Source organism: Megalopta genalis, chromosome 8 (genome assembly GCF_051020955.1).
Source record: "Megalopta genalis isolate 19385.01 chromosome 8, iyMegGena1_principal, whole genome shotgun sequence".
In the NCBI taxonomy this organism is placed as follows: Eukaryota; Metazoa; Arthropoda; class Insecta; order Hymenoptera; family Halictidae; genus Megalopta; species Megalopta genalis.
The window spans coordinates 702,995-724,615 of record NC_135020.1 but is presented as its reverse complement, the minus strand read 5'-3'; positions in this window follow the sequence as shown (position 1 = coordinate 724,615).

The window sequence follows — 21,621 nt, the reverse complement described above, 5'->3', positions numbered from 1 at the left end:
GAACAACGAGAACAACAACAAGAACAGCAACAACAACTAGGACAACAAGAACAACAAGAACACCAAGAACAACAAGAACAACAAGAACAACAAGAACATCAAGAACAACACCAACATGAACAACAAGAGCATCAACTACCAGAACAACAACAACAACAACATCAACAAGAACAAAAAGAACAACAACAACATGAACAACAAGAACATCAACAACCAGAACAACAAGAACAACAACAGCAACAAGAGCAACAAGAGCAACAAGAGCAACAAGAGCAACAAGAGCAACAAGAGCAACAAGAACAACAAGAACAACAACGACAACAAGAACAACAAGAACATCAAGAACAACAAGAACAACAACAACATGAACAACAAGAACATCAACAACCAGAACAACAAGAACAACAAGAACAACAAGAACAACAAGAACAACAACAGCAACAACAACAACAAGGACAACAAGAACAACAAGAACAAAAAGAACAACAAGAACAACGAGAACAACGAGAACAACGAGAACAACAACAAGAACAGCAACAACAACTAGGACAACAAGAACAACAAGAACACCAAGAACATCAAGAACAACACCAACATGAACAACAAGAGCATCAACTACCAGAACAACAACAACAACAACATCAACAAGAACAAAAAGAACAACAACAACATGAACAACAAGAACATCAACAACCAGGACAACAAGAACAACAACAGCAACAAGAGCAACAAGAGCAACAAGAGCAACAAGAGCAACAAGAGCAACAAGAGCAACAAGAACAACAAGAACAACAACGACAACAAGAACAACAAGAACATCAAGAACAACAAGAACAACAACAACATGAACAACAAGAACATCAACAACCAGAACAACAAGAACAACAAGAACAACAAGAACAACAAGAACAACAAGAACAACAAGAACAACAAGAACAACAAGAACAACAAGAACAACAAGAACAACAAGAACAACAAGAACAACAAGAACAACAAGAACTACAACAACAACAAGGACAACAAGAACAACAAGAACAACAAGAACAACAAGAACAACAAGAACAACAGGAACAACAAGAACAACAAGAACAACAAGAACAACAAGAACAACAAGAACAACAAGAACAACAAGAACAACAAGAACAACAAGAACAACAAGAACAAAAAGAACAACAAGAACAACAAGAACATCAAGAACAACACCAACATGAACAACAAGAGCATCAACTACCAGAACAACAACAACAACAACATCAACAAGAACAAAAAGAACAACAACAACATGAACAACAAGAGCATCAACTACCAGAACAACAACAACAACAACAACATCAACAAGAACAAAAAGAACAACAACAACATGAACAACAAGAACATCAACAACCAGAACAACAAGAACAACAACAGCAACAAGAGCAACAAGAGCAACAAGAGCAACAAGAGCAACAAGAGCAACAAGAACAACAAGAACAACAACGACAACAAGAACAACAAGAACATCAAGAACAACAAGAACAACAACAACATGAACAACAAGAACATCAACAACCAGAACAACAAGAACAACAAGAACAACAAGAACAACAAGAACAACAAGAACAACAAGAACAACAAGAACAACAAGAACAACAAGAACAACAAGAACAACAAGAACAACAAGAACTACAACAACAACAAGGACAACAAGAACAACAAGAACAACAAGAACAACAAGAACAACAAGAACAACAAGAACAACAAGAACAACAAGAACAACAGGAACAACAAGAACAACAAGAACAACAAGAACAACAAGAACAACAAGAACAACAAGAACAACAAGAACAACAAGAACAACAAGAACAACAAGAACAACAAGAACAAGAACAGGAAGAACAACAACAACAACAAGAACAACAAAAACAAGAACAACAACAAGAACAACACGAACCACAACAAGAACAACAAGAACAACACGAACCACAACAAGAACAACAACAACAAGAAGAACAACAAGAACAACAAGAACAACAAGATCAACAAGAACAACAAGAACAACAAGAACAACAAGAACAACAACAACAACAACAACTAGAACAACAAGAACACCAAGAACAACAAGAACAACAAGATCAACAAGAACAACAAGAACATCAAGAACAACAACAACATGAACAACAAGAACATCAACAACCAGAACAACAACAACAACAACAACAAAAACAAAAAGAACAACAACAACATGAACAACAAGAACATCACCAACCAGAACAACAAGAACAACAAGATCAACAAGAACAACAAGAACAACAAGGACAACAACAACAATAACAACAAGAACAGCAAGGACAACAAGAACAACAAGAACAAGAACAGCAAGAACAACAACAAGAAGAACAACATGAACAACAACAACAAGAACAACAAGAACAACAAGAACAACAACAACAACAGGAACAACAAGAACAACAACAACAACAAGAATAACATAAACAAGAACAACAACAACAAGAAGAAGAACAACAAGAAGAACAACAAGAACAACAAGAACAACAAGAACAACAACAACATGAACAACAAGAACATCAACAATCAGAACAACAAGAACAACAACAGCAACAAGAGCAACAAGAGCAACAAGAGCAACAAGAGCAACAAGAGCAACAAGAACAACAAGAACAACAAGATCAACAAGAACAACAAGAACAACAAGAACAGCAAGAACAACAAGAACAAGAACAGCAAGAACAACAAGAACAACAAGAACAACAAGAACAACAAGAACAACAAGAACAACATGAACAACAAGAACAACAAGAGCAACAAGAACAACAAGAACAACAAGAACAACAAGAACAACAAGAACAACAAGAGCAACAAGAACAACAAGAACAACAAGGACAACAACAACAACAACAAGAACATCAAGAATAACAAGAGCAACAAGAACAAGAACAGCAAGAACAACAACAACAACAACAACAAGAACAACAAAAACAAGAACAACAACAACAACAACAACCGGAACAACAAGAACAACCGGAACAACAAGAACAACAAGAACAACCAGAACAACAACAACATCAACAACAACAAGAACAACAAGAACAGCAAGAACAACAACAACAACAACCAGAACAACAACAACAACAACAAGAACAACAAGAACAACAACAACATGAACAACAAGAACATCAACAATCAGAACAACAAGAACAACAACAGCAACAAGAGCAACAAGAGCAACAAGAGCAACAAGAGCAACAAGAACAACAAGAACAACAAGATCAACAAGAACAACAAGATCAACAAGAACAACAAGAACAACAAGAACAACAAGGACAACAACAACAATAACACCAAGAACAGCAAGGACAACAAGAACAACAAGAACAAGAACAGCGAGAACAACAACAAGAAGAACTACATGAACAACAACAACAAGAACAACAAGAACAACAACAACAACAGGAACAACAAGAACAACATGAACAGAAAGAACAACAAGAACAACAAGAACAACAAGAACAACAAGAACAACAAGAACAACAAGAACAACAAGAACAAGAACAGGAAGAACAACAACAACAACAAGAACAACAAAAACAAGAACAACAACAAGAACAACACGAACAACAACAAGAACAGCAAGAACAACAAGAACAACAAGAACAACAAGAACAACAAGAAAAACAAGAACAAGAACAACAACATCAACCAGAACAACAACAGCATTAACAACAAGAACAACAACAGCAACAACAACAACAAGGACAACAAGAACAACAAGAACAAAAAGAACAACAAGAACAACGAGAACAACGAGAACAACAACAAGAACAACAACAACAACTAGAACAACAAGAACAACAAGTACACCAAGAACAACAAGAACAACAAGAACAACAAGAACAACAAGAACAACAAGAACATCAAGAACAACACCAACATGAACAACAAGAGCATCAACAACCAGAACAACAACAACAACAACATCAACAAGAACAAGAAGAACAACAAGAACAACAAGAGCAACAAGAGCAACAATAACAACAAGAACAACAAGAACAACAAGAACAACAAGAACAAAAGAACAACAAGAACAACAAGAACAACAAGAACAAAAGAACAACAAGAACAACAAGAACAAGAACAACAACATCAACCAGAACAACAACAACATGAACAACAAGAACAACAACAGCAACAACAACAACAAGGACAACAAGAACAACAAGAACAAAAAGAACAACAAGAACAACGAGAACAACGAGAACAACGAGAACAACAACAAGAACAACAACAACAACTAGAACAACAAGAACAACAAGAACACCAAGAACAACAAGAACAACAAGAACAACAAGAACATCAAGAACAACACCAACATGAACAACAAGAGCATCAACTACCAGAACAACAACAACAACAACATCAACAAGAACAAAAAGTACAACAACAACATGAACAACAAGAACATCAACAACCAGAACAACAAGAACAACAACAGCAACAAGAGCAACAAGAGCAACAAGAGCAACAAGAGCAACAAGAGCAACAAGAACAACAAGAACAACAACGACAACAAGAACAACAAGAACATCAAGAACAACAAGAACAACAACAACATGAACAACAAGAACATCAACAACCAGAACAACAAGAACAACAAGAACAACAAGAACAACAAGAACAACAAGAACAACAAGAACAACAAGAACAACAAGAACAACAAGAACAACAAGAACAACAAGAACAACAATAACAACAAGAACAACAAGAACAACAACAACATGAACAACAAGAACATCAACAACCAGAACAACAAGAACAACAAGAACAACAAGAACAACAAGAACAACAAGAACAACAAGAACAACAAGAACAAGAACAACAACATCAACCAGAACAACAACAACATGAACAACAAGAACAACAACAGCTACAACAACAACAAGGACAACAAGAACAACAAGAACAAAAAGAACAACAAGAACAACGAGAACAACGAGAACAACGAGAACAACAACAAGAACAACAACAACAACTAGAACAACAAGAACAACAAGAACACCAAGAACAACAAGAACAACAAGAACAACAAGAACATCAAGAACAACACCAACATGAACAACAAGACCATCAACTACCAGAACAACAACAACAACAACATCAACAAGAACAAAAAGAACAACAACAACATGAACAACAAGAACATCAACAACCAGAACAACAAGAACAACAACAGCAACAAGAGCAACAAGAGCAACAAGAGCAACAAGAGCAACAAGAGCAACAAGAACAACAAGAACAACAACGACAACAAGAACAACAAGAACATCAAGAACAACAAGAACAACAACAACATGAACAACAAGAACATCAACAACCAGAACAACAAGAACAACAAGAACAACAAGAACAACAAAAACAACAAGAACAACAAGAACAACAAGAACAACAAGAACAACAAGAACAACAAGAACAACAAGAACAACAAGAACAACAAGAACTACAACAACAACAAGGACAACAAGAACAACAAGAACAACAAGAACAACAAGAACAACAAGAACAACAAGAACAACAAGAACAACAAGAACAACAAGAACAACAAGAACAACAAGAACAACAAGAACAACAAGAACAACAAGAACAACAAGAACAACAAGAACAACAAGAACAACAAGAACAACAAGAACAACAAGAACAACAAGAACAACAAGAACAACAAGAACAACAAGAACAACAAGAACAACAAGAACAACAAGAACAACAAGAACAACAAGAACAACAAGAACAACAAGAACAACAAGAACAACGAGAACAACGAGAACAACGAGAACAACGAGAACAACGAGAACAACGAGAACAACGAGAACAACGAGAACAACGAGAACAACGAGAACAACGAGAACAACGAGAACAACGAGAACAACGAGAACAACGAGAACAACAAGAACAACGAGAACAACAAGAACAACAAGAACAACAAGAACAACAAGAACAACAAGAACAACAAGAACAACAAGAACAACAAGAACAACGAGAACAACGAGAACAACGAGAACAACGAGAACAATGAGAACAACGAGAACAACGAGAACAACGAGAACAACCAGAACAACAAGAACAACAAGAACAACAAGAACAACAAGAACAACAAGAACAACAAGAACAACAAGAACAACAAGAACAACGAGAACAACGAGAACAACGAGAACAACGAGAACAACGAGAACAACAAGAACAACAAGAACAACAAGAACATCAAGAACAACAACAACATGAACAACAAGAGCATCAACAACCAGAACAACAACAACAACAACATCAACAAGAACAAAAAGAACAACAACAACATGAACAACAAGAACATCAACAACCAGAACAACAAGAACAACAACAGCAACAAGAGCAACAAGAGCAACAAGAGCAACAAGAGCAACAAGAACAACAAGAACAACAACGACAACAAGAACAACAAGAACATCAAGAACAACAAGAACAACAACAACATGAACAACAAGAACATCAACAACCAGAACAACAAGAACAACAAGAACAACAAGAACAACAAGAACAACAAGAACAACAAGAACTACGACAACAACAAGGACAACAACAACAACTACAACAAGAACAGCAAGAACAACAACAACAACAAGAACAACAACAACAAGTACAACAAGAACAACAAGAACAACAAGAACAACAAGAACAACAAGAACAACAAGAGCAACAAGAACAACAACAACAAGAACATCAAGAACAACAAGAGCAACAAGAACAAGAACAGCAAGAACAACAACATCAACAACAATAACAACAAAAACAAGAACAACAACAACAACAAGAACAAGAACAACAAGAACAACAAGAACAACAAGAACAACAAGAACAACAAGAACAACAAGAACAACAAGAACAACAAGAACAACAAGAACAACAAGAACAACAAGAACAACAAGAACAACAAGAACAACAAGAACAACAAGAACAACCAGAACAACAAGAGCAACAAGAACAACAAGAACAACAAGAACAACAAGAACAACAAGAACAACAAGGACAACAACAACAAGAACAACAAGATCAACATGAACAGAAAGAACAGCAAGAACAACAAGAACAACAAGAACAACAAGAACAAGAACAGGAAGAACAACAACAACAAGAACAACAAAAACAAGAACAACAACAAGAACAACACGAACCACAACAAGAACAACAAGAACAACACGAACCACAACAAGAAAAACAACAACAAGAAGAACAACAAGAACAACAAGAACAACAAGAACAACAAGAGCAACAAGAGCAACAATAACAACAAGAACAACAAGAACAACAAGAACCACAAGAACAAGAACAACAACATCAACCAGAACAACAACAACATGAACAACAAGAACAACAACAGCAACAACAACAACAAGGACAACAAGAACAACAAGAACAAAAAGAACAACAAGAACAACGAGAACAACGAGAACAACGAGAACAACAACAAGAACAGCAACAACAACTAGGACAACAAGAACAACAAGAACACCAAGAACAACAAGAACAACAAGAACAACAAGAACATCAAGAACAACACCAACATGAACAACAAGAGCATCAACTACCAGAACAACAACAACAACAACATCAACAAGAACAAAAAGAACAACAACAACATGAACAACAAGAACATCAACAACCAGAACAACAAGAACAACAACAGCAACAAGAGCAACAAGAGCAACAAGAGCAACAAGAGCAACAAGAGCAACAAGAGCAACAAGAACAACAAGAACAACAACGACAACAAGAACAACAAGAACATCAAGAACAACAAGAACAACAACAACATGAACAACAAGAACATCAACAACCAGAACAACAAGAACAACAAGATCAACAAGAACAACAAGAACAACAACAGCAACAACAACAACAAGGACAACAAGAACAACAAGAACAAAAAGAACAACAAGAACAACGAGAACAACGAGAACAACGAGAACAACAACAAGAACAGCAACAACAACTAGGACAACAAGAACAACAAGAACACCAAGAACATCAAGAACAACACCAACATGAACAACAAGAGCATCAACTACCAGAACAACAACAACAACAACATCAACAAGAACAAAAAGAACAACAACAACATGAACAACAAGAACATCAACAACCAGAACAACAAGAACAACAACAGCAACAAGAGCAACAAGAGCAACAAGAGCAACAAGAGCAACAAGAACAACAAGAACAACAAGAACAACAAGAACAACAAGAACAACAAGAACAACAAGAACAACAAGAACAACGAGAACAACGAGAACAACGAGAACAACGAGAACAACGAGAACAACGAGAACAACGAGAACAACGAGAACAACGAGAACAACGAGAACAACGAGAACAACGAGAACAACGAGAACAACGAGAACAACGAGAACAACGAGAACAACAAGAACAACAAGAACAACAAGAACAACAAGAACAACAAGAACAACAAGAACAACAAGAACAACAAGAACAACGAGAACAACGAGAACAACGAGAACAACGAGAACAACGAGAACAACGAGAACAACGAGAACAACCAGAACAACAAGAACAACAAGAACAACAAGAACAACAAGAACAACAAGAACAACAAGAACAACAAGAACAACAAGAACAACAAGAACAACGAGAACAACGAGAACAACGAGAACAACGAGAACAACGAGAACAACAAGAACAACAAGAACAACAAGAACATCAAGAACATCAAGAACAACAACAACATGAACAACAAGAGCATCAACAACCAGAACAACAACAACAACAACATCAACAAGAACAAAAAGAACAACAACAACATGAACAACAAGAACATCAACAACCAGAACAACAAGAACAACAACAGCAACAAGAGCAACAAGAGCAACAAGAGCAACAAGAGCAACAAGAACAACAAGAACAACAACGACAACAAGAACAACAAGAACATCAAGAACAACAAGAACAACAACAACATGAACAACAAGAACATCAACAACCAGAACAACAAGAACAACAAGAACAACAAGAACAACAAGAACAACAAGAACAACAAGAACTACGACAACAACAAGGACAACAACAACAACTACAACAAGAACAGCAAGAACAACAACAACAACAAGAACAACAACAACAAGTACAACAAGAACAACAAGAACAACAAGAACAACAAGAACAACAAGAACAACAAGAGCAACAAGAACAACAACAACAAGAACATCAAGAACAACAAGAGCAACAAGAACAAGAACAGCAAGAACAACAACATCAACAACAAGAACAACAAAAACAAGAACAACAACAACAACAAGAACAAGAACAACAAGAACAACAAGAACAACAAGAACAACAAGAACAACAAGAACAACAAGAACAACAAGAACAACAAGAACAACAAGAACAACAAGAACAACAAGAACAACAAGAACAACAAGAACAACAAGAACAACCAGAACAACAAGAGCAACAAGAACAACAAGAACAACAAGAACAACAAGAACAACAAGAACAACAAGGACAACAACAACAAGAACAACAAGATCAACATGAACAGAAAGAACAGCAAGAACAACAAGAACAACAAGAACAACAAGAACAAGAACAGGAAGAACAACAACAACAAGAACAACAAAAACAAGAACAACAACAAGAACAACACGAACCACAACAAGAACAACAAGAACAACACGAACCACAACAAGAAAAACAACAACAAGAAGAACAACAAGAACAACAAGAACAACAAGAACAACAAGAGCAACAAGAGCAACAATAACAACAAGAACAACAAGAACAACAAGAACCACAAGAACAAGAACAACAACATCAACCAGAACAACAACAACATGAACAACAAGAACAACAACAGCAACAACAACAACAAGGACAACAAGAACAACAAGAACAAAAAGAACAACAAGAACAACGAGAACAACGAGAACAACGAGAACAACAACAAGAACAGCAACAACAACTAGGACAACAAGAACAACAAGAACACCAAGAACAACAAGAACAACAAGAACATCAAGAACAACACCAACATGAACAACAAGAGCATCAACTACCAGAACAACAACAACAACAACATCAACAAGAACAAAAAGAACAACAACAACATGAACAACAAGAACATCAACAACCAGAACAACAAGAACAACAACAGCAACAAGAGCAACAAGAGCAACAAGAGCAACAAGAGCAACAAGAGCAACAAGAGCAACAAGAACAACAAGAACAACAACGACAACAAGAACAACAAGAACATCAAGAACAACAAGAACAACAACAACATGAACAACAAGAACATCAACAACCAGAACAACAAGAACAACAAGAACAACAAGAACAACAAGAACAACAACAGCAACAACAACAACAAGGACAACAAGAACAACAAGAACAAAAAGAACAACAAGAACAACGAGAACAACGAGAACAACGAGAACAACAACAAGAACAGCAACAACAACTAGGACAACAAGAACAACAAGAACACCAAGAACATCAAGAACAACACCAACATGAACAACAAGAGCATCAACTACCAGAACAACAACAACAACAACATCAACAAGAACAAAAAGAACAACAACAACATGAACAACAAGAACATCAACAACCAGAACAACAAGAACAACAACAGCAACAAGAGCAACAAGAGCAACAAGAGCAACAAGAGCAACAAGAACAACAAGAACAACAAGAACAACAAGAACAACAAGAACAACAAGAACAACAAGAACAACGAGAACAACGAGAACAACGAGAACAACGAGAACAACGAGAACAACGAGAACAACGAGAACAACGAGAACAACGAGAACAACGAGAACAACGAGAACAACGAGAACAACGAGAACAACGAGAACAACGAGAACAACGAGAACAACGAGAACAACAAGAACAACGAGAACAACAAGAACAACAAGAACAACAAGAACAACAAGAACAACAAGAACAACAAGAACAACGAGAACAACGAGAACAACGAGAACAACGAGAACAACGAGAACAACGAGAACAACGAGAACAACCAGAACAACAAGAACAACAAGAACAACAAGAACAACAAGAACAACAAGAACAACAAGAACAACAAGAACAACAAGAACAACAAGAACAACGAGAACAACGAGAACAACGAGAACAACGAGAACAACGAGAACAACAAGAACAACAAGAACAACAAGAACATCAAGAACAACAACAACATGAACAACAAGAGCATCAACAACCAGAACAACAACAACAACAACATCAACAAGAACAAAAAGAACAACAACAACATGAACAACAAGAACATCAACAACCAGAACAACAAGAACAACAACAGCAACAAGAGCAACAAGAGCAACAAGAGCAACAAGAGCAACAAGAACAACAAGAACAACAACGACAACAAGAACAACAAGAACATCAAGAACAACAAGAACAACAACAACATGAACAACAAGAACATCAACAACCAGAACAACAAGAACAACAAGAACAACAAGAACAACAAGAACAACAAGAACAACAAGAACTACGACAACAACAAGGACAACAACAACAACTACAACAAGAACAGCAAGAACAACAACAACAACAAGAACAACAACAACAAGTACAACAAGAACAACAAGAACAACAAGAACAACAAGAACAACAAGAACAACAAGAGCAACAAGAACAACAACAACAAGAACATCAAGAACAACAAGAGCAACAAGAACAAGAACAGCAAGAACAACAACATCAACAACAAGAACAACAAAAACAAGAACAACAACAACAACAAGAACAAGAACAACAAGAACAACAAGAACAACAAGAACAACAAGAACAACAAGAACAACAAGAACAACAAGAACAACAAGAACAACAAGAACAACAAGAACAACAAGAACAACAAGAACAACAAGAACAACAAGAACAACAAGAACAACCAGAACAACAAGAGCAACAAGAACAACAAGAACAACAAGAACAACAAGAACAACAAGAACAACAAGGACAACAACAACAAGAACAACAAGATCAACATGAACAGAAAGAACAGCAAGAACAACAAGAACAACAAGAACAACAAGAACAACAAGAACAAGAACAGGAAGAACAACAACAACAAGAACAACAAAAACAAGAACAACAACAAGAACAACACGAACCACAACAAGAACAACAAGAACAACACGAACCACAACAAGAAAAACAACAACAAGAAGAACAACAAGAACAACAAGAACAACAAGAACAACAAGAGCAACAAGAGCAACAATAACAACAAGAACAACAAGAACAACAAGAACCACAAGAACAAGAACAACAACATCAACCAGAACAACAACAACATGAACAACAAGAACAACAACAGCAACAACAACAACAAGGACAACAAGAACAACAAGAACAAAAAGAACAACAAGAACAACGAGAACAACGAGAACAACGAGAACAACAACAAGAACAGCAACAACAACTAGGACAACAAGAACAACAAGAACACCAAGAACAACAAGAACAACAAGAACAACAAGAACAACAAGAACAACAAGAACATCAAGAACAACACCAACATGAACAACAAGAGCATCAACTACCAGAACAACAACAACAACAACATCAACAAGAACAAAAAGAACAACAACAACATGAACAACAAGAACATCAACAACCAGAACAACAAGAACAACAACAGCAACAAGAGCAACAAGAGCAACAAGAGCAACAAGAGCAACAAGAGCAACAAGAGCAACAAGAACAACAAGAACAACAACGACAACAAGAACAACAAGAACATCAAGAACAACAAGAACAACAACAACATGAACAACAAGAACATCAACAACCAGAACAACAAGAACAACAAGAACAACAAGAACAACAAGAACAACAACAGCAACAACAACAACAAGGACAACAAGAACAACAAGAACAAAAAGAACAACAAGAACAACGAGAACAACGAGAACAACGAGAACAACAACAAGAACAGCAACAACAACTAGGACAACAAGAACAACAAGAACACCAAGAACATCAAGAACAACACCAACATGAACAACAAGAGCATCAACTACCAGAACAACAACAACAACAACATCAACAAGAACAAAAAGAACAACAACAACATGAACAACAAGAACATCAACAACCAGGACAACAAGAACAACAACAGCAACAAGAGCAACAAGAGCAACAAGAGCAACAAGAGCAACAAGAGCAACAAGAGCAACAAGAACAACAAGAACCACAACGACAACAAGAACAACAAGAACATCAAGAACAACAAGAACAACAACAACATGAACAACAAGAACATCAACAACCAGAACAACAAGAACAACAAGAACAACAAGAACAACAAGAACAACAAGAACAACAAGAACAACAAGAACAACAAGAACAACAAGAACAACAAGAACAACAAGAACAACAAGAACAACAAGAACAACAAGAACAACAAGAACTACAACAACAACAAGGACAACAAGAACAACAAGAACAACAAGAACAACAAGAACAACAAGAACAACAGGAACAACAAGAACAACAAGAACAACAAGAACAACAAGAACAACAAGAACAACAAGAACAACAAGAACAACAAGAACAACAAGAACAACAAGAACAACAAGAACAACAAGAACAACAAGAACAACAAGAACATCAAGAACAACACCAACATGAACAACAAGAGCATCAACTACCAGAACAACAACAACAACAACATCAACAAGAACAAAAAGAACAACAACAACATGAACAACAAGAGCATCAACTACCAGAACAACAACAACAACAACAACATCAACAAGAACAAAAAGAACAACAACAACATGAACAACAAGAACATCAACAACCAGAACAACAAGAACAACAACAGCAACAAGAGCAACAAGAGCAACAAGAGCAACAAGAGCAACAAGAGCAACAAGAACAACAAGAACAACAACGACAACAAGAACAACAAGAACATCAAGAACAACAAGAACAACAACAACATGAACAACAAGAACATCAACAACCAGAACAACAAGAACAACAAGAACAACAAGAACAACAAGAACAACAAGAACAACAAGAACAACAAGAACAACAAGAACAACAAGAACTACAACAACAACAAGGACAACAAGAGCAACCAGAGCAACAAGAGCAACAAGAGCAACAAGAGCAACAAGAACAACAAGAACAACAACGACAACAAGAACAACAAGAACATCAAGAACAACAAGAACAACAACAACATGAACAACAAGAACATCAACAACCAGAACAACAAGAACAACAAGAACAACAAGAACAACAAGAACAACAAGAACAACAAGAACAACAAGAACAACAAGAACAACAAGAACAACAAGAACAACAAGAACAACAAGAACAACAAGAACAACAAGAACAACAAGAACAACAAGAACAACAAGAACAACAAGAACAACAAGAACAACAAGAACAACAAGAACAACAAGAACAACAAGAACAACAAGAACAACAAGAACAACAAGAGCAACAAGAACAACAAGAACAACAAGAACAACAAGAACAACAAGAACAACAAGAACAACAAGAACAACAAGAACAACAAGAACAGCAAGAACAACAAGAACAACAAGAGCAACAAGAACAACAAGAGCAACAAGAACAACAAGAGCAACAAGAACAACAAGAACAACAAGAACAACAAGAACAACAAGAACAACAAGAACAACAAGAACAACAAGAACAACAAGAACAACAAGAGCAACAAGAACAACAAGAACAACAAGAACAACAAGAACAACAAGAACAACAAGAACAACAAGAACAACGAGAACAACGAGAACAACGAGAACAACGAGAACAACGAGAACAACGAGAACAACAAGAACAACAAGAACAACAAGAACAACAAGAACAACAAGAACAACAAGAACAACAAGAACAACAAGAACAACAAGAACAACAAGAACAACAAGAACAACAAGAACAACAAGAACAACAAGAACAACAAGAACAACAAGAACAACAAGAACAACAAGAACAACAAGAACAACAAGAACAACAAGAACAACAAGAGCAACAAGAACAACAAGAACAACAAGAACAACAAGAACAACAAGAGCAACAAGAACAAGAACAGCAAGAACAACAACAACAACAACAACAACAAGAACAACAGGAACAACAACAGCAAGAACAACAAGAACAACAAGAACAACAAGAACAACAAGAACAACAAGAACAACAAGAACAACAAGAACAACAAGAACAACAAGAACAACAAGAACAACAAGAACAACAAGAACAACAAGAACAACAAGAACAACAAGAACAACAAGAACAACAAGAACAACAAGAACAACAAGAGCAACAAGAACAACAAGAACAACAAGAACAACAAGAACAACAAGAACAACAAGAACAACAAGAACAACAAGAACAACGAGAACAACGAGAACAACGAGAACAACGAGAACAACGAGAACAACGAGAACAACGAGAACGACGAGAACGACGAGAACGACGAGAACAACGAGAACAACGAGAACAACAAGAACAACAAGAGCAACAAGAACAACAAGAACAACAAGAACAACGAGAACAACAAGAACAACAAGAACAACAAGAACAAGAACAGCAAGAACAACAAGAACAACGAGAACAACGAGAACAACGAGAACAACGAGAACAACGAGAACAACGAGAACAACGAGAACAACAAGAACAACAAGAACAACAAGAACAAGAACAGGAAGAACAACAACAACAACAAGAACAACAAAAACAAGAGCAACAACAAGAACAACACGAACAACAACAAGAACAACAACAACAACAAGAACAACAAGAACAACAAGAACAACAAGAACTGCAACAATAACAAGGACAACAACTACAACTACAACAAGAACAGCAAGAACAACAACAACAACAAGAACAACAACAAGAACAACAAGAACAACAAGATCAACAAAAACAACAACTACAACAAGAACAGCAAGAACAACAACAACAAGAAGAACAACAAGAACAAAAGAACAACAAGAACAACAAGAACAAGAACAACAACATCAACCAGAACAACAACAACATGAACAACAAGAACAACAACAGCAACAACAACAACAAGGACAACAAGAACAACAAGAACAAAAAGAACAACAAGAACAACAAGAACAACGAGAACAACGAGAACAACGAGAACAACAACAAGAACAACAACAACAACTAGAACAACAAGAACAACAAGAACACCAAGAACAACAAGAACAACAAGAACAACAAGAACATCAAGAACAACACCAACATGACAACAAGAGCATCAACTACCAGAACAACAACAACAACAACATCAACAAGAACAAAAAGTACAACAACAACATGAACAACAAGAACATCAACAACCAGAACAACAAGAACAACAACAGCAACAAGAGCAACAAGAGCAACAAGAGCAACAAGAGCAACAAGAGCAACAAGAACAACAAGAACAACAAGAACAACAAGAACAACAAGAACAACAAGAACAACAAGAACAACAAGAACAACAAGAACAACAAGAACAACAAGAACAACAAGGGCAACAAGAACAAGAACAACAAGAACAACAAGAACAACAAGAACAACAAGAACAACAAGAACAACAAGAACAACAAGAACAACAAGAACAACAAGAACAACAAGAACAACAAGAACAACAAGAACAACAAGAACTACAACAACAACAAGGACAACAAGAACAACAAGAACAACAAGAACAACAAGAACAACAAGAACAACAACAACATGAACAACAAGAACATCAACAACCAGAACAACAAGAACAACAAGAACAACAAGAACAACAAGAACAACAAGAACTACGACAACAACAAGGACAACAACAACAACTACAACAAGAACAGCAAGAACAACAACAACAACAAGTACAACAAGAACAATAAGAACAACAAGAACAACAAGAACAACAAGAACAACAAGAGCAACAAGAACAACAAGAACAACAAGAACAACAAGAACAACAAGAACAACAAGAACAACAAGAACAACAAGAACAACAAGAACAACAAGAACAACAAGAACAACAAGAACAACAAGAACAACAAGAACAACAAGAACAACAAGAACAACAAGAACAACAAGAACAACAAGAACAACAAGAACAACAAGAACAACAAGAACAACAAGAACAACAAGAACAACAAGAACAACAAGAACAACAAGAACAACAAGAACAACAAGAACAACAAGAACAACAAGAACAACAAGAACAACAAGAACAACAAGAGCAACAAGAGCAACAAGAACAACAAGAACAACAAGAACAACAAGAACAACGAGAACAACGAGAACGACGAGAACGACGAGAACGACGAGAACAACGAGAACAACGAGAACAACAAGAACAACAAGAGCAACAAGAACAACAAGAACAACAAGAACAACGAGAACAACAAGAACAACAAGAACAACAAGAACAACAATAACAAGAACAGCAAGAACAACAAGAACAACGAGAACAACGAGAACAACGAGAACAACGAGAACAACAAGAACAAGAACAGGAAGAACAACAACAACAACAAGAACAACAAAAACAAGAACAACAACAAGAACAACACGAACAACAACAAGAACAACAACAACAACAAGAACAACAAGAACAACAAGAACAACAAGAACAACAAGAACAACAAGAACAACAAGAACAACAAGAACAACAAGAACAACAAGAACAACAAGAACAACAAGAACAACAAGAACAACAAGAACAACAAGAACAACAAGAACAACAAGAACAACAAGAACAACAAGAACAACAAGAACAACAAGAACAACAAGAACAACAAGAACAACAAGAACAACAAGAACAACAAGAACAACAAGAACAACAAGAACAACAAGAACAACAAGAACAACAAGAACAACAAGAACAACAAGAACAACAAGAACAACAAGAACAACAAGAGCAACAAGAACAACAAGAACAACAAGAACAACAAGAACAACAAGAACAACAAGAACAACAAGAACAACAAGAACAACAAGAACAACGAGAACAACGAGAACAACGAGATCAACGAGAACAACGAGAACGACGAGAACGACGAGAACGACGAGAACAACGAGAACAACGAGAACAACAAGAACAACAAGAGCAACAAGAACAACAAGAACAACAAGAACAACGAGAACAACAAGAACAACAAGAACAACAAGAACAACAAGAACAAGAACAGCAAGAACAACAAGAACAACGAGAACAACGAGAACAACGAGAACAACGAGAACAACGAGAACAACGAGAACAACAAGAACAACAAGAACAAGAACAGGAAGAACAACAACAACAACAAGAACAACAAAAACAAGAACAAAAACAAGAACAACACGAACAACAACAAGAACAACAACAACAACAAGAACAACAAGAACAACAAGAACAACAAGAACAACAAGAACAACAAGAACAACAAGAACAACAAGAACAACAAGAACAACAAGAACAACAAGAACAACAAGAACAACAAGAACAACAAGAACAACAAGAACAACAAGAACAACAAGAACAACAAGAACAACAAGAACAACAAGAGCAACAAGAACAAGAACAGCAAGAACAACAACAACAACAACAACAACAAGAACAACAGGAACAACAACAGCAAGAACAACAAGAACAACAAGAACAACAAGAATAACAAGAGCAACAAGAACAACAAGAACAACAAGAACAACAAGAGCAACAAGAACAACAACAACAAGAACATCAAGAACAACAAGAGCAACAAGAACAAGAACAGCAAGAACAACAACATCAACAACAAGAACAACAAAAACAAGAACAACAACAACAACAAGAACAAGAACAACAAGAACAACAAGAACAACAAGAACAACAAGAACAACAAGAACAACAAGAACAACAAGAACAACAAGAACAACAAGAACAACAAGAACAACAAGAACAACAAGAACAACAAGAACAACAAGAACAACAAGAACAACAAGAACAACAAGAACAACAAGAACAACCAGAACAACAAGAGCAACAAGAACAACAAGAACAACAAGAACAACAAGAACAACAAGAACAACAAGGACAACAACAACAAGAACAACAAGATCAACATGAACAGAAAGAACAGCAAGAACAACAAGAACAACAAGAACAACAAGAACAACAAGAACAAGAACAGGAAGAACAACAACAACAAGAACAACAAAAACAAGAACAACAACAAGAACAACACGAACCACAACAAGAACAACAAGAACAACACGAACCACAACAAGAAAAACAACAACAAGAAGAACAACAAGAACAACAAGAACAACAAGAACAACAAGAGCAACAAGAGCAACAATAACAACAAGAACAACAAGAACAACAAGAACCACAAGAACAAGAACAACAACATCAACCAGAACAACAACAACATGAACAACAAGAACAACAACAGCAACAACAACAACAAGGACAACAAGAACAACAAGAACAAAAAGAACAACAAGAACAACGAGAACAACGAGAACAACGAGAACAACAACAAGAACAGCAACAACAACTAGGACAACAAGAACAACAAGAACACCAAGAACAACAAGAACAACAAGAACAACAAGAACATCAAGAACAACACCAACATGAACAACAAGAGCATCGACTACCAGAACAACAACAACAACAACATCAACAAGAACAAAAAGAACAACAACAACATGAACAACAAGAACATCAACAACCAGAACAACAAGAACAACAACAGCAACAAGAGCAACAAGAGCAACAAGAGCAACAAGAGCAACAAGAGCAACAAGAGCAACAAGAACAACAAGAACAACAACGACAACAAGAACAACAAGAACATCAAGAACAACAAGAACAACAACAACATGAACAACAAGAACATCAACAACCAGAACAACAAGAACAACAAGAACAACAAGAACAACAAGAACAACAACAGCAACAACAACAACAAGGACAACAAGAACAACAAGAACAAAAAGAACAACAAGAACAACGAGAACAACGAGAACAACGAGAACAACAACAAGAACAGCAACAACAACTAGGACAACAAGAACAACAAGAACACCAAGAACATCAAGAACAACACCAACATGAACAACAAGAGCATCAACTACCAGAACAACAACAACAACAACATCAACAAGAACAAAAAGAACAACAACAACATGAACAACAAGAACATCAACAACCAGGACAACAAGAACAACAACAGCAACAAGAGCAACAAGAGCAACAAGAGCAACAAGAGCAACAAGAGCAACAAGAGCAACAAGAACAACAAGAACAACAACGACAACAAGAACAACAAGAACATCAAGAACAACAAGAACAACAACAACATGAACAACAAGAACATCAACAACCAGAACAACAAGAACAACAAGAACAACAAGAACAACAAGAACAACAAGAACAACAAGAACAACAAGAACAACAAGAACAACAAGAACAACAAGAACAACAAGAACAACAAGAACAACAAGAACAACAAGAACAACAAGAACTACAACAACAACAAGGACAACAAGAACAACAAGAACAACAAGAACAACAAGAACAACAAGAACAACAGGAACAACAAGAACAACAAGAACAACAAGAACAACAAGAACAACAAGAACAACAAGAACAACAAGAACAACAAGAACAACAAGAACAACAAGAACAAAAAGAACAACAAGAACAACAAGAACATCAAGAACAACACCAACATGAACAACAAGAGCATCAACTACCAGAACAACAACAACAACAACATCAACAAGAACAAAAAGAACAACAACAACATGAACAACAAGAGCATCAACTACCAGAACAACAACAACAACAACAACATCAACAAGAACAAAAAGAACAACAACAACATGAACAACAAGAACATCAACAACCAGAACAACAAGAACAACAACAGCAACAAGAGCAACAAGAGCAACAAGAGCAACAAGAGCAACAAGAGCAACAAGAACAACAAGAACAACAACGACAACAAGAACAACAAGAACATCAAGAACAACAAGAACAACAACAACATGAACAACAAGAACATCAACAACCAGAACAACAAGAACAACAAGAACAACAAGAACAACAAGAACAACAAGAACAACAAGAACAACAAGAACAACAAGAACAACAAGAACAACAAGAACAACAAGAACAACAAGAACAACAAGAACTACAACAACAACAAGGACAACAAGAACAACAAGAACAACAAGAACAACAAGAACAACAAGAACAACAAGAACAACAAGAACAACAAGAACAACAGGAACAACAAGAACAACAAGAACAACAAGAACAACAAGAACAACAAGAACAACAAGAACAACAAGAACAACAAGAACAACAAGAACAACAAGAACAACAAGAACAACAAGAACAACAAGAACAACAAGAACAGCAAGAACAACAAGAACAACAAGAACTGCAAGAACAACAAGAACAACAAGAACAACAAGAACAACAAGAACAACAAGAACAACAAGAACAACAAGAACAACAAGAACAACAAGAACAACAAGAACAACGAGAACAACGAGAACAACGAGAACAACAAGAACAACAAGAACAACAAGAACATCAAGAAC